The sequence below is a fragment of the Marmota monax genome, unplaced genomic scaffold (assembly GCF_021218885.2).
Source record: "Marmota monax isolate L192 unplaced genomic scaffold, Marmota_monax_Labrador192_F-V1.1 WCK01_AAM20220418_F8-fsc00230, whole genome shotgun sequence".
NCBI lineage: Eukaryota > Metazoa > Chordata > Mammalia > Rodentia > Sciuridae > Marmota > Marmota monax.
The window spans coordinates 637,091-653,769 of record NW_026693365.1 but is presented as its reverse complement, the minus strand read 5'-3'; the positions used below and the strand labels follow the sequence as shown (position 1 = coordinate 653,769).

General features: G+C 41.4%; 1 protein-coding gene across 9 annotated transcripts in view; it reads right to left on the bottom strand.

Annotated features, from left to right (window-relative positions):
* Positions 1-16,679, bottom strand: part of Hdac4 (histone deacetylase 4) — a 270,631-nt gene that overhangs the window by 92,289 nt on the left and 161,663 nt on the right. The window lies entirely within an intron of this gene.

The following is a 16,679-nucleotide window of genomic DNA, read 5'->3' as shown; positions in this document are numbered from 1 at the left end:
GAGGCCTAGGAGTGGCAACTAATCCCCATAGAAGTGCAATGGTATTAGATTGGAAGGATCCTGATGGATGTGAAGGAACTATACAGCCATATGTATTGGATCATCTTCCCGTAAATTTATGGGGACGAGATGTCCTAGATCAATTAGGTTTGACATTAACAAATAACATCAACCAAAATGCACCCACTATTATGACTAGACAAGGTTTTAGGAAAGGAAAAAGATTAGAAAAACAAGAACAAGGTATAGCAGCACCAATACAAATAGATCAAGGAACAGAAATACATGGGTTGGATTTTCAGAAAGGGCCACTGAGACAATAAAAATTACTTGGAAATCAGAAAGACCAGTATGGGTTCCTCAGTGGCCCCTGACTAAAGAAAAGATACAAGCAGCCCATGACCTGGTCAAACAACAATTAGCGGAGGGACATATACAACCTTCCGTATCTCCCCATAATACTCCCATTTTTGTCATCAAAAAGAAATCTGGTAAATGGAGATTATTGCAAGATTTAAGAGCCATTAATAATGAGATGATTATTATGGGACCTGCTCAATCAGGGATTCCTCAGTTGTCTGCTTTGCCAAAAACCTGGTATGTTTTAGTTATAGATATTAAAGATTGTTTTTTTTCAATTCCAATTCATCCTGAGGATAGTCCAAGTTTTGCATTTACTATCCCTGCACTGAATCATGAAGGTCCTGATCAGAGATATGAATGGAAAGTACTCCCTCAAGGGATGGCTAACAGCCCAACTATGTGTCAAATTTATGTTAACAAAGTAATCCAGCCACTTAGAAATCAAAATCCTGAACTACAAATATTTCACTATATGGATTATGTATTATTAGCACACAAAGATAAAAACACATTGCTAGAATGTTATGCCACACTTACAAACTTATTAAAAATTATAATCTAGAGATAGCAATAGATAAAGTACAATTAAATTTTCCAATTAATTATTTAGGAGTTCTATTATCCTCAACCATGGTCCGTCCACCAAAAATTCAAATACGAGTAGATCAACTCAAATCGCTTAATGACTTTCAAAAGTTATTAGGAGACATAAATTGGATAAGGCCTTATTTAGGTATACCAACAGGAGAGTTGGGACCTTTATTTGATATCCTAAAAGGTCCATCAGATCCAAATTCACCCCGAATGTTAACGCCTGAAGCAAGAAAGGCATTAAAAATCATTGAAACATATATGGAAAATATGCATTTGGATAGAATTGATATAAGTTTGCCTTTATTATTTATTGTACTACCAACAAAAAATATTCCTACAGGAGTATTTTGGCAAGAAGGTCCATTATTGTGGATACATTTATCTTATTCTCCTAACACTATTCTTACTAGGTATCCTGAGGCTGTAGGACAATTAATACTCAAAGGAATAAAAGCAGCAAAGGGAGTGTTTGGAATTTCTCCCAATAAAATTATTACTCCATATACTATGAATCAAATTGATGAGTTAGCTAATGAGTTAAATACTTGGGCAATAATCATGTGCAAATCTAATGTTTCATTTGATAACCACTTACCATCTAATCCTTTATTGTCTTTTTGGTCATTGCATCCTGTAATTTTTCCAAAAATGACAAGAAAAACACGTATCATGAATGCTCCAAATATATTCACTGATGGGTCAAATAATGGTACAGCAGCAGTAGTTACCCCTGATCAAACTTTTACATTTTTAGTACCCAAACAAGCAGCTCAAAAGGTAGAGCTTAATGCAGTTTTACAAGCTTTTGTGATGTTTAAAGATTCTGTATTTAATTTATTTTCTGATAGTCAGTATGTAGTTAATGCTATAGTATCTCTTGAAGATGCTGGTAGGATTTCCCCTTCTTCTACTGTTTTCTCTTTGCTTTCCACTATACAAAGTCTAATCTGGGACAGAAAAGATCCATTCTTTATAGGACATATCAGAGCACATACAGGATTGCCTGGAGCCCTTAGTTTGGGCAATGATTTAGCAGATAAAACTACACATGACATACATATTTTCTCTACACTAGAAGAAGCTATAAATTTTCATAAAAAGTTCCATGTCAATGCTAATACTTTACAAAGCGTTTTAAAATAACTAAGGAACAAGCTAGACAAATAATAAAACAATGTCAAAATTGTGTGACCTTTTTACCACAAGTTAATCTTGGAGTCAATCCTAGAGGATTGATACCTAACCATATTTGGCAGATGGACGTCACACACTTGCCAGAATTTGGAAAATTAAAATATTTGCATGTTACAGTTGATACTTCTTCTGGATTTTTGATGGGCTCCCTTCATGCCGGAGAAAAAACTAAAGATGTTATAGCTCATTGCTTACAAAATTTTGCCACTGTGGGTGTTCCAAAACAGTTAAAAACAGATAATGCCCCTGGTTATACTTCTACCTCTTTTAAACAATTTTGCTCAACATTTGGCATTACTCATATAACAGGAATCCCATACAATCCACAGGGACAAGGCATAGTTGAAAGATCTCATCAAACTATTAAAATGTACTTATTAAAGCAAAAAGAAGGAATTGGGAAGGGGTATATATTCCCCAAAGATAAACTTAAAATAACCCTTTTTACTCTAAACTTTTTAAATTTGGATTCATCAGGACTTAGTGCTGCGGAAAGGCATATGTGTCCAAAAAATGTGCATAAGCCCAAGGTACTTTGGAAGGATATTCTAACAGGACAATGGAAAGGTCCTGACCCAGTAATTGTCTGGAGTCGGGGGTCTGTTTGTGTGTTTCCACAGGGAGAACAGCAGCCGATTTGGATTCCAGAGAGATTAACCAAGGTCCTGACCCAGTGATTGTCTGGAGTCGTGGGTCTGTTTATTTGTTTCCACAGGGAGAACAGCAGCTGATTTGGATTCCAGAAAGATTAACTAAAGCGATTTCTACAGACCAAAAAGAAGATGATTTGGCTCAAATCCATAACAACTGATATCCAAAACTCCAGTTTGGCTATTCTTACATCTGCAACAGAACCAGGATGCTTTTTTCAATATCTATTTTATTATTGCCCTTTGCCATATCATGAAGTTCTATTTTGTTTTTTGAGCTCATACAGACCTAGGTTAATGTTTTGCTGATCAGTTCTATTTTTTGACTATAGAGTTTTTAAACATTGCAATGGAGATTTCACCTGTAAAAAGTTATAAGGCCTTTACTATAATGTTATGTGTTGTATGTATTATATTATGTGTGCACACTTGTGTTTTGTGTTATATGTTTGAATGTACGTATGTCCATATATCATATATGATGAGCACTCATGATAAAATGGATCCAAATTTTTTTTTCACGTGATTTATATGGTTTAATTTAAATTGGGTAAACAACTGTTGAGGATTGTTTTAATATGTAAACAAAAAAGAAGGTTAACAGATCTGTTTGTTTACTTTCACCTTTCCTTTTCATTATATTTAATAATTCTCTTAAAGATAATGTAAAATGTTAAGAAAATTGTTTTCTTTTAGTGCCTTCTGTAATGTTACATAATTTTTTCTTTAGCCATTATTGCCAGAATTCCTATCTTCATCCCAGTGCCGGTGAAGACAATGTAAATTGTTAAGAAAATTGTTTTCTTTTAGTGCCTTCTGTAATGTTACATAATTTTTTCTTTAGCCATTATTGCCAGAATTCCTATCTTCATCCCAGTGCCGGTGAAGACAATGTAAATTGTTAAGAAAATTGTTTTCTTTTAGTGCCTTCTGGAATGTTACATAATTTTTTCTTTAGCCATTATTGCCAGAATTCCTATCTTCATCCCAGTGCTGGTGAAGTCAAAGATAAAACCAATCTACAGCTTCTACAATAGCCATCACTGAACTGCTTGCAGAACTTGCCTGGACACATTGTGAGCTCACCTGTATGCATTGTGAACTATCTGTTGGTGCAGCGACTTGTGGTAGTGTTGGGGTATTTTTGCTGATGATGTCATTGGTGGTACAATTTTTCCAAAAGGAGCCGTCAATTGGCTTGCTGTATCTTCCTCCCTTCTGCTTGTCATGATCGTCCAGCTAAAATTTGGGGGCCAACAGAGGTGAGGCAAAGAACCTCACCCCCCCGCTGGTACAAAGACCTCTCCACAGGTGTGGCTGTATACTGGACCGGTAGTCAGTGACGGGTAAGATCCAATTGCAATGGTACCAACCTAAGGACCATATGTACTATTGGACAACCTAAGGCAGGCACGGTCCCTAAGCCACATGCTTGTTGTTTAAACAGAGAGGGGGAGATGTTGAGAGCCACAGCCGAAGGGGCCCCAGCAAACTTCCAGCTGCCAGCAAACTTCCAGCTGCTGGCTGATGATTGGCTCACAGCTGCCCCAGCAACATCTAGCTGATTGGCTCCTCGGCCCCAGCAACATCTAGCTGATTGGCTCCTCGGCCCCAGCAACATCTAGCTGATTGGCTCCTCTGCGGTGATGCTCACTGGGCTGTTTCCCTGCCCTTTCAGACCACGGAGCTGCTCATTGGGGGACTTTTTTGGCTCCACCCACGTGACCCAGCCAATCGGCCTCAAGAGCAGGAGGATTGTGGGAGGTGGAGAGAAGCTTGTGTGGGAGAGAGAGGCTTGGGGAAAGCCGGTGGTGGCAGTTGAGGCTCTGAGGGTTTTTCCTGAGAGGCTGTTTGTTTGGCGTGTGTGGTTCTAAAAATAAAGTTAGTTTCTTTTGACAAGTGGCTCCTGATTGTGCCCAGCCATGACTTTCTAATTGACCGTGCCCTTTCAGTCCTTGAGGCTGAATTTTTCTGTAACCTCCATCCGGGTCCACTCCCACTTGCATTTCCCCACTGCTCTGGGACAGAGGAGTGGACTGGAATGTCTGACCTCACAGGATGGCCTTTACATTTGGGAAAAACCTTGACTGGGGCCCATCACCCTGACCACCTGAAGGTTAACTATCCTATCTTATTTAGGGCCTGAAAGCTGTTAGTCACAGAGGACACAGCAAAGGGTTCCAGCACTATTAGGTTGTAACCTGGGGACAAAAAGGGTCTCCCCTTTTAAGATCTGGCTGATTGGCGCATTTGGTCAGGGATACTTCTGGAAAGGTCGGGAAAGTGTTTTGCCTGTTGCCCCCAGAAGTAAACTACCGGGGCCGTATGCAGGCATCTATGTCAGGGCCATGCTCGTTTCTGTAGAGAGCGGCCCCTAACAATCTCTGTAAGGTCGATGTGACCTTCACTGGACAGAGGGGAAAACTAACCCCTCACCACTAGTTGACAATGCCTTTATGGTATACAATGCCTGGGAGGGACGGAAATAAAAGTCCACCTGTGTTTTGTTGGCACCTATGCAAAGGGATCCTCAAGGAAACCTAAAGAAAATGATAGAAAGGGCTCCTCCATTGGATACCAATATGCCTAGGGTAAGAAAAGGGGCCAGAGGAACCTCTGGTTACAAATGACAGCGGGGAACCCACTAAAATATCCCTGTGCTCCAACCCCCTCAATGAAGCCCGATTGGGGGTGGGGTGGGGGAAGACACAGGTTTTTTTTAAAATTCTTATTTGTCATACATGACAGCAGAATGCATTATAATTCATATTACACATACAGAGCCCACCTCTTCATTTCTCTGGTTGTACACAAATTAGAGTCACACCATCCCTGTCTTCATAGATGTACTTATGGTAATGATGTCCATCTTACTGCACCATCTCTGCTACCCCCATGTCCTCTCCCTTCCCCTCCCTCCCCTTTGTTCTATTTAGAGTTTGTCTAATCCTCCCTCCCTTGCTCCACCCTCAATCCCATTATGAATCAGCCTCCTTATATCAGAGAAAACATTCATGCTTGGTTTTGGGGGATTGGCTAACTTCACTTAGCATTATATTCTCCAACTCCATCCATTTACCTGCATATGCCATGGTTTTATTCTCTTTTATTGCTGAGTAATATATCCCATTGTGTATATATGCCACATTTTCTTTATCCCTTCATCTACTGACGGGCATCTATGTTGGTTCTACAGTTTAGCTATTGTGAATTGTTCTTCTATAAACACTGATGTGGCTGTGTCCCTGTGGGACACTGTTTTTAAGTTCTTTCGGTACAGACTGAGGAGTGGAATAGCTGGGTCAAATGGTGGTTCCATTCCCAGTTTTCCAAGGGATCTCCATACTGCTTTCCATACTGCTTGCACCAATTTGCAGTCCCACCAGCAGTGTACGAGTGTGACTTTTCCCCTATATCTTCGCCAACACTTTTGTTGTTTGTATATTTTTTTAAATTTTTTGTTTTAATTACTCATATGACAGTAGAATGCATTTATGCATGTTGATATATCATACATAAATGGGGTAATTTCTCATTTTTCTGAGCATACATGTTGAAGTATATTGGTCATGTAGTCACATATATACATACAACAATAATGTGTGTTTCATTCTCTATCTCTCCTATCCCCACATCCCCTCCCCTTACCACCCATCACTTCTCACTACCTAATCTAAGGTAACGCTATTCTTCCCTAGTGCCCCCCACCCCCGCCTGACTGAGAATTAGCATCCACATTAGAGAAAACATTCAGCCTTTGGTTTTGTGGGATTGGCTTATTTCGCTTAGCATGATATTCTCCAACTCCAACCATTTACTGGCAAATACCATAATTTCACTCTTCTTTAAAGCTGAGTAATATTCCATTGAATATATATATACCACATTTTATTTATCCATTCATCTATTGGGAGACACCTAGGTTGGTTCCACAGTCTAGCTATCGTGAATTGGGCTGTTATAAACATTGATGTGACTATGTCACTAATAGTATGCTGATTTTAAGTCCTTCGGGTATAAACCAAGGAGAGGGATAGCTGGGTCAAATGGTGGTTCCATTCCCAATTTTCTGAGGAATCTCCATACTGCTTTCCATACTGGTTGTACCAATTGACAGTCCCACCAGCAATGTATGAGTGTGCCTTTTTCCCACATCCTCGCCAACATTTATTGTTGCCTTCTTAATAGCTGCCATCTATCTGACTGAAGTAAGATGAAAATCTTAGAGTAGTTCTGATTTGCATTTCTCTAATTGCTAGAGATGTTGAACATATTTTCATATATTTGTTGACTGACTGTATATCCTCTTCTGAGAGGTGTCTGTTAAGTTCCTTAGCCCATTTATTGATTGGGTTATTTGGTTTTTTGGTGTTAAGATTTTTGAGTTCTTTATACACCCTAGAGATTAGTGCTCTATCTGGTGTGTGTGGTAAAAATTTGCTCCCAAAATGAAGGCTTTCTATTCACCTTACTGATTGTTTCTTTTGCTGAGAAGCTTTTCAATTTTAATCCATCCCATTTATTGATTCTTGATTGTAATTCTTATACTAAAGGAGACTTATTGTGGAAATCAGGTCCTAATCCAACTTCATGAAGATTAGGGCCTACTTTTTCTTCTAATAGGCACAATGTCTCTGGTTTAATTCCTAGGTCCTTGATCCACTTTGAATTGAGTTTTGTGCATGGTGAGAGATAGGGGTTTACTTTCATTTTGTTGCATATGGACTTCCAGTTTTCCCAGCACCATTTGTTGAAGAGGCCATCTTTTCTCCAATGTAGGTTTTTGGCACCTTTGTCTAAGATAAGATATGTGTAGTTATGTTGGCTTGTCTCTGTGTCCTCTATTCTGTACCATTGGTCTATAACCCTATTTTGGTGCCAATACTATGCTGTTTTTGTTACTATTGCTCTGTAGTATAGTCTAAGGTCTAGTATAGCGATGCCACCTGCTTCACTCTTCATGCTAAGGATGGCTTTAGCTATTCTGGGTCTCTTATTTTTCCAGATGAATTTCATGACTGCTTTTTCTATTTCTATGAGGAATGTCATTGGGGTCTTGATTGTGATTGCATTAAATCTGTATAGTGTTTTTGGTAGTATGGTCATTTTGACAATATTAATTCTGCCTCTCCAAGAAGAAGGCAGATCTTTCCATCTTCTAAGGTCTTCTTTGATTTCTTTCTTTAGGGTTCTGTAGTTTTCATTGTAGAGATCCTTTCACCTCTTTCGTTAAGTTGATTCACAAGTATTTTATTTTTTTTTTTTGAGGCTATTCTAAATGAGATAGTGTTCCTCGTTTCCCTTTCAGAAGATCTGTCACTGATGTGCAGAAGTGCTTTGGATTTATCAGTGTTGATTTTATATCCTGCTGCTTTACTGAATTCATTTATTAGTTGTAGAAGTTTTCTGGTGGAATTTTTTGGGTCTTCTAGGTATAGAATCATATTGCCAGCAAATAGTGCTAATTTGAGTTCTTCTTTCCTATCTGCATCTCTTTAATTTATTTCATCTGTCTAATTGCTCCCAAATGGTAAAGTGCTCTCCTAAGCTTTCAAGAACTATGTTAAATAGAAGAGGTGAAAGAGCATCCCTGTCTTGTTCCAGTTTTTAGAGGGAATATTTTTCAATTTTTCTCCATTTAGAATGATGTTGGGGTTTAGCATAGACAGCTTTTATAATGTTGAGACATGTTCCTGTTATTTTTGAAAAAACAAATAAAATTGAGAAACCCTTAGCCATGCTAATGAAGAGGAGGAGAAACTCAAATTACTAACACACGTGATGAAAAAGGAAATATCACAACAGACACCACAGAAATACAGAAGACAATTAGAAGTTAACTTGAAAAACTGTACTCCACTTAAATAGAAAAATATCGAAGGCATCGACAAATTTCCAGAGTCTTGGGATTTGCCCAAATTGAATCAGAATGATATACACAATTTAAAGAAATCAATTTCGACATACTTATTAAAGCAAAAAGAGGGAATTGGAAAGGGGTATATATCCCCCATAGATAAACTTAAAATAACCCTTTTTACTCTAAACTTTTAAAATTTGGATTCATCAGGACTTAATATATTTAAACATTATGTGTGTTTTCATAAATTGGTAAATGGAAAAATGTTTAATATTGCTTTGTGTCTGTGTCTTTGCTAAAACAAGGTTACTAAGTGTTAAGATTCTATCATGTGTAATTTATATACAAAGAGCAGAAAAATTTTCAGTTGGGTTTCAATCATAGTATTATAGTATCATAAAAAACATGAAAGTCTTTCATCTTATTAAAGTGGAGTAATTTGTCTAAATCAGAAAGTTTATAAGAGTTGTTTCAAAATGTGAATTTATAAAAAGTGTTAACGGTTAAAAAAGAGATAGAAAAAGATTCAAGATGTGGAAATATATTTTAATATAAAAGGTTAAAGGAAAAAGAAATGTTTCTAGATGAGATAATCTCTGTGTGGTAAAGTAAAAAGTTGTAAAATGCCATTTAAAAAGATTTTGAGGAAACTATACTTACTTTAAAAGCTTGAGAAAGGAAGAAAGAAGAAAAAGGTATTTGTACATGGCAGATTGAGACAAAGCTTCTCAATGGAGTTAAAAAAAAAAGCCTTTGGTTGAAGGGCAGCCATTTAAACTAACATTGAAGCGATTTAAACAAAATCTAAGCCTCGTTTAAAAGAGTGAAGTTGTAGGTGGTGAAAAAGTACATTTAAAAGTACAGTATAGATGATAATTAAAAGGCTTTAAAAGGTTAAATTGAAGGTGGTTAAAATGCCTTCATGATGGAGGAAAGAAGCTTAGTTAATCGTAAAGGCATTACTTAAAAAAAATGGGAAGATAATAGGATAAAATATATTTAGATAAAGAAGATTAAAAATTTGAAGTGAAAAACTTTAAAGACTGAAGTATAGAAAGTTAAAAAGAAAAAAGATAAAGAGGATGTAGAAAGATAAAAAGATGTAGGAAGACAATAATTTTAAACCCACAAAATAGAAAACAAACAAACAAAAAAAACTAGGAGGAAAATAAGCAACTAAGGGTAAATATACAAACCTTAGAAAAAAACTAGAAGATAGAAATAAGATAAAAAATGGTTGAAAATGTCAAGTAAGGTATTTCAGATAGAAAATGCAAAAAGCTAAGACAACTATTAGATACAGACATATACTTATTAAAGCAAAAAGAGGGAATTGGAAAGAGGTATATATCCCCCAAAGATAAACTTAAAATAACGCTTTTTACTCTAAACTTTTTAAATTTGGATTCATCAGGACTTAGTGCTGCAGAAAGGCATATGTATCCAAAAAATGTACATAAGCCTAAAGTACTTTGGAAAGATATTCTAACAGGACAATGGAAAGGTCCTGACCCAGTGATTGTCTGGAGTCGGGGTTTTGTTTGTGTGTTTCCACAGGAAGAACAGCAGCCGATTTGGATTCCAGAGAGATTAACTAAACAATTTCTACAGATCGAAAAGAAGATGATTTGACTCAAATCCATAACAGCTGATATCCAGAACTCCAGCTTGGCCATTCTTACATCTGCGACAGTGATTAACCAGTGATGCAATTTTTATTTCCTTGCCAGTGCACCCCATGTTAATTGTGGTAGTGCTGGCATATCTTTGCTGATGGTGTCACCAATGATGCAATTTTTCCCAAGGAGCCGTCAATTGGCTTGGTGTCGTGGCATTTCTGTATCCTCCTCCCTTCTGCTAGTGATGGTCTAAAATTTGGGGGCCAATGGCTATATCCTGGACCTGTAGTCAGTGATGGGTATGATCCAATTGCAGTGGTATCAACCTAAGACAGGAGGCTGACGCCTAAAGGTCAGTTTTCCGATGACGGGTAAGAATCATATGTTGAATTGGACAACCTACCAGGCACGGTCCTTAAGCCACATTGCTTGTTGTTTAATTAATCAGAAGGGGGGAGATGCTGGGAGCCATTAGCCAAGTAGGTATGACAATTTCCTTGCCAGCGTACCCCATGTTGCTGACATGTTGCAGTGACATTGAATGTAGGTGACCTTGCTCAAGGACCAAGGCAGATTAGGGTGTTCCCAGTTTAAGATAATCGTGTTTAGGGCGTTCCCAGTTTAGGTTCCAGGTTTAAGGTTTAAGATTATTCCTGCTGGGAATAGGGCGTATCCTGCTGCCTGAGTTCCCCTTGAGTTCTCATGGGATTCAGAGTATTTTTCGAGAGATAGAAGCCCAGTGGAGGTGGATTTGGGCAGAGAACGTGGATTTCCCCAGAACGTGATTGTAGACGGCTGGTGTGAGTTCAGGAATAAAGAGTTGCTGTTTGAATCTACAAGCTGTGTGGTGGCTCGTGATTGTGTGCCCAGCCAGACTGCGGCATTTGTGCCCAGCCAGACTGTGGCAAATTTCAAGCAACGAAATAGAAGACGCCATCAGAAGCCCACCAACCAAGAAGAAAAGCCCAGGACCGGATGGTTACACAGAGAGTTCTACACGACCTTTAAAGAAGAACTAATACCAATACTCTCCAATTTATTTCAGGAAATAGAAAAAGAGCACTTCCAAACTCATTCTATGAGGCCAATATCATCCAAAACCAGGCAAAGACACATTAAAAAGAAAACTTCAGACCAATATCTCTAATGAACATAGATGCAAAAATTCTCAATAAAATTCAGGCAAATCAAATACAAAAACATATCAAAAGATCATGCACCACAATCAAGCGGCGTTCATTCCAGGGATGTAAGGTTGGTTCAACATATGGAAATCAGTAAGTGTAATTCATCACACCAATAGACTTAAAGATAAGAACCATATGATCATCTTGATAGATACAGAAAAAGCATTCAGCAAAACATAGCACCCTTCATGTTCAAAATACTGGACAGAGTTTGTTTTTTGAATAAGCCAGACTGTCCAGCCCTTTCCTGGGGTAGGACCTGTTGTGCAGGAGTAAATGTACAGGCACATTCTCACCTGGGGAGCAGCAACTTCCTTTCCAAGTGCCTCCCAGTGAAAGGGAACAAAGCCCGCTCTCCTGGGAGAGTTAAAAGTGAGTGAGGCCCTTTGGGCCAGAGGGACACTGAGAAAGATGATCAATGCTACGTGACCAAGACTTTGTTTAAGGAGGAGTTAACCTGCCCCAGGAAAACACCCACACACCCCTTAAAAGAGAGGCATTAATGGGGATCCATTCTCTTCTGGACAAATTTATAAAACATGAATTGAGCCAGCTTTGCCAGGCACCCTAAACATGTACACATCTAAAACCTAGGAGAGCACTTTCCCAAGGGAGTTCTGCAAACTAAAGTGGGATGTAAAGGAAATCTCCTTCAGATTTACACAGAAATAGCAAATTTAACTGGGGACTTATTTATGTCTTTAATGTTCTGTAACTGGACAAAGGTAACCTGTTATCAAAACACACACACACACGCACACACACACACACGCACGCCGTGCCCAATAGACTCCCTCTGCAACCCAGCATACCTCAGCAGGAGCCCATGTTTTTATATATATAAACACACACAAATTTGTGTTACTCTTAACACAGGGATGGGCATTTAAATGTATTTTTGAAAGGTAATAAAAAGAATCCGAGAATGATTTAAGTTAGGAGCACTCTTAGCCTTTCTATTGGATTCATTTTTCAGACACAGTGTTGTATTATGTTACCTGACATTCAGATAGATTCAGGAAACAACATATGAGAACTTTGTAAAATGATAGTTAAGATAGAGGCATGGGGGGGGCAGGAAAGAAGGTGGAATGAGATGGACATCATTGCCCTAGGCACATGTAAGACCACATCATGTACAGCCAGAGAAGGGGAAAGACATGTTGCAATGGTGTACAAGAATCAAAATGCATCTTGCGGTCATATATGCCTAATTAAAATAAATTTAATAAAAAAGAAAGAGGCAAAGATCAGCTTCAAAAGTATAGCACTTTAAATAAGATTGGTCGAGAGCCCCGCCTCCCCTGAGTGCGCTTCTGCCTGTCACCCTACTCCATGCTAAGAAGGCTCCAAAGTAGACCAGCATTAAGCACATTTAATATCATGTTCAAAAGAGATGTTTTTGTTGTAAGGAATATCTCAAAAATAAACAAGCGATATAATACAAAACTAAGTGAGGGTTTGGGTAAATCAAAAAAGATATTCAAGGTTGTACAAGAGTTTTAAAAGAAAGTAAAATTTGTAAAGGATCTTTATGTAACGAAGTTGATACCGGTTTTTGTGGAGGTAAAACAGATACTCAATAAATATTAGTGTATAGAAATTATGTTTCTTGACTCTAAACTATCATACACTATGTTTTTGGTCTTGTTAACTTCCTTTTGTATTATGGTAAGGCTTTGTGTCTGTTGCCTGCTAGGGTCTTGCAGAACCCCTGCTGTGACAGAACAATCGTCACCTACAGGGTGGTTGGATACATAGCTGACTCCAGCATTAACCCTGACCAATTAAGTGAAAGGGGTAACTATGAAATTATCAACATTGTAGTTTAAGACCCAGAACTCCTTTTTTTCCGGGGGGGGGGGGGGGGGGGGAGGTTACCAGGGATTGCACTCAACCATTGAGCCACATCCCCAGCCCTATTTTGCATTTTATTTAGAGAGGGGATCTCACTGAGTTGCTTAGCACCTTGCTTTTGCTGAGGCTGGCTTTGAACTCTAGATCCTCCTGCCTCAGCCTCCTGAGCTGCTGGGATTACAGGCCTGCACCACTGCACCTGGCAGGTCTCCTTATCTTCAACCACACGTGACCATTTGTAAAGAGCACCTGTCTTTTTTTATGGTATGATTATTATGAGCTGCTGCTCAGACTCCCCCTCTGGAGTTGGCGACTCATCACTTCCACCCTGGCCACCTGATTTTAATCAAGACCTGGAAAGAAGACCAGCTACAACGGAGCTGGGCAGGGCCTCACCGCGTGCTCCTGATCATCAGGACAGCTATCTCAACGACTAACCAGGGGCGAACTCATTACCGAGGGTCACTTCCACCCCAAAACGTTAACATGTCTAGGATGGATGGCAATGCCAAAGGGCACAAGGACAAACATGAAAATGAGACCAAAAGGTAGGAAAGAAAAAGGGGGACTAGGGAGAAGGAGAAAGTTCCGTGTTCCCGCCTCAGAATACAGCATTCAGCCTTAACTGGGAGGTAAGAGCCAGTCATAGCCATTTTAACTGTAGCCCTTCCCTTTGCCCTCCCAAATTTAAAATCAGCCAGTCGTGTAGATTGTAGCACTGGTTCCTCCTATCAGAGCAGGGGACAGAGCGGCATTAGGCATAACCACAGGGGACTGCCTGCTGGCTTGCTGGATTTTCTTTGGTAGCTCGCCCATCTTTAAAAGTAGTTTGCCTGTTGGAGCTACTTCTGAGCTTGTGCTGGATTCCTTGAGGCGCCCCAGATTTCTAACATGGGGGACAACTCACATCTAACCCATTTCGGCTCTTCAAAAAAAAAAATGGGCAAGAGACCTTTTTGAAAGGTAATAAAAAGAATCTGAGAATGATTTAAACAAAGCCTGCTCTCCAGGGCCGAGCACTTCACAGCAGGAGGACATCTCGTTGGCCAAAGCACAGGAGAACCACTGTATCTCCTGGTAAGGAGGAAAGTGCGGCTTCAGAGGCAGCCGGTACTGCGGCACAGCTGAGATTCAAATGACTGACCTCGGCAGGTGCTGGAGAGGACAGCTCCATCTCTGCTGTCCAGCAGGCAGGATGTGGATGGATACACTGTGCATGGATGTTAAAGTCATCCATTCCCCACAGCTCAGCAATTCCACTTCCGGACTGTCCATTACTCCAAGAATGCACACGGGAGCACTGCTTGTAACAGTCTGGTTAGGGAAGCGACCCAAAATACCTGCTGGCTGTGAATGGGCACTATACTGTGCATTTGCAGACAAACGGGAGAAGCCAAATGCAAAACGGGAACTAATTTTACAAGTTTAATACTGAGGTAAAGAAGTGAGAAACAAAATCCTACATGCTCATGATTCCATTTACATCCATGTCAAAAGCAGGCTAAGTCAACCTGCGCTAGGAGTCAGGGGAGAGTGGCCTTTGGGAAGAAAGGAGTCCCAGCTGCTGGCAGTGGCCCTGGGGGTGGCTGGGCAGAGGCCACCCAGGTGTGTGATTTGTTAAATCACTCCCAGAAGCTCCTTACCACTAAAGATCGTATACTTTTTTGTATTTAAAAAAATTTCAAACAATTTTAGAAGACAGACCTCGCTTTAGCACACAGCGTTCTGCGGTGTGCAAAACCCGGTTAAGATAATCTGTGAGGATGGCTGCCATTTTCTCTTTGAAGACGCGGCTTTCAAGGTCTGTCAGCATGCTGCACCTCAAGGGCAGGTGCCTCTTGCTGAGAGAAAAGCCCTTGCCGGTCACTGGCCCTCTGTGGGCAGAAGATGAGGGATGCTGAGAGTGGCCGCTCAAGGCCAGCCCCTCCCTCACTGGTATTGCAAGCGTGTCCTGTGGTGACCACAGAAGCAACACACTGGCTCAAGGTGCAGGACTGGTAAGCTGAGCTGCCCACGCAGACGTGTGACCTCACGGCTGCTCCCGTCCTGCTCACTGCAGGCAGACCATGGAGCAACTCCACTGTCTCAGGATCTGCAGATGCTGGTGGCTCCCCCTCCCCAATACACCTGGAACTGTCAGCACCCCATCAACACCCACAGACCGCAGCTTCTCCCCTGGGCCCTGCTCTGCCTGCTCCTCTGCTCGGCAGCCAGCGGGGGACCTTTAAAGGCCAATGTCCGCCTCTGGGCTCCTCTCCTCAGACGAGAAGCCCAGCTCCAGCAAGGCCACTGCTTGTCCTACGCCTGGGGCAGGGGCTGCCCACGACTCCTCAGGGTCCTCTGTGGAAGGCTGCACCCCGCTGAGCGCTCCTCCCGGGCCCAGCCTTCCTGCTTCCCAGGGCAGGTACAAGCACCTTGGATTGCTACTTAGCCCACCTGGTGGGACGGTCTTCAAATGTGTCAACTGGCCAGGCCACCCCCATTATCCAATCAAAGGCTAACCTAGGTGTCACAGGAAGTCCTCTTAGATGTGACTGAAGTGGGGGCTGGCTGTGCCTGCGGTCATGTGAGTCAGCCTCGCGCAGCACTGAGGCCCCACGGAAAGACAAAACCCTGCTGTGGGCAGAGCCTGCGGCTGTGCCCAGGAGCTCCAGTCTGCCTTTCCTGAAGTCATGAACATCTGGCTGCCTGTCCATCTAAAGGCCTGTCCAGCTGGAGTCCTGATCACCAGAGGCCTGACCATCTAGAGGCCCGACCATCTGAAGACCTGCTCTATGGCTCTCAAACCTGCCTGGCTGGCCCCACATCAGAGAGAGCAAGTCCTCACAATAAATCCCTTAGTGTCTATTTCTTGGTTTGCTCCTCTTTAGACAGACGGACAGTCCATAAATCAGGCAATAGGAATATTTTGTGGCTGTGCTCTGCCATTGTAGGAGATGCTCAGAAGAGACCCCTGAGGTCCCTCAGTAGCCCTCCAGTGACCAGCAAATGCCGAGAGCCCCCAGGTGGGAAGAGCCAGGAGAAGAGGGGGTCAGTGCGAGGCTCGTCAATGGCGCTGCACAGCCCTGCAGAGCATGGCACTGGACGGGAGGGGGGAGCAAGCCCCAGCACGTCTGCTCCGGCCCCAGCGCACAGCCAGCACTCCAGCCCAGGGAGCACATGGCAGTGGTGGGACGCTGGGAGGAGGAGACCAAGCATGGGGGTGACAACAGTCTCCAGTAGGCTGTGGCGGGCCACATGGCGGGGCACAGGGAAGCTCAGAGGGGACTTCACGGGAAGCCAAATGACGACTCCTTCGACTGCCTGGGCCACCAGTGGACTCTGCTCTGTGCTCTTGTACACCTTACCTGCATTT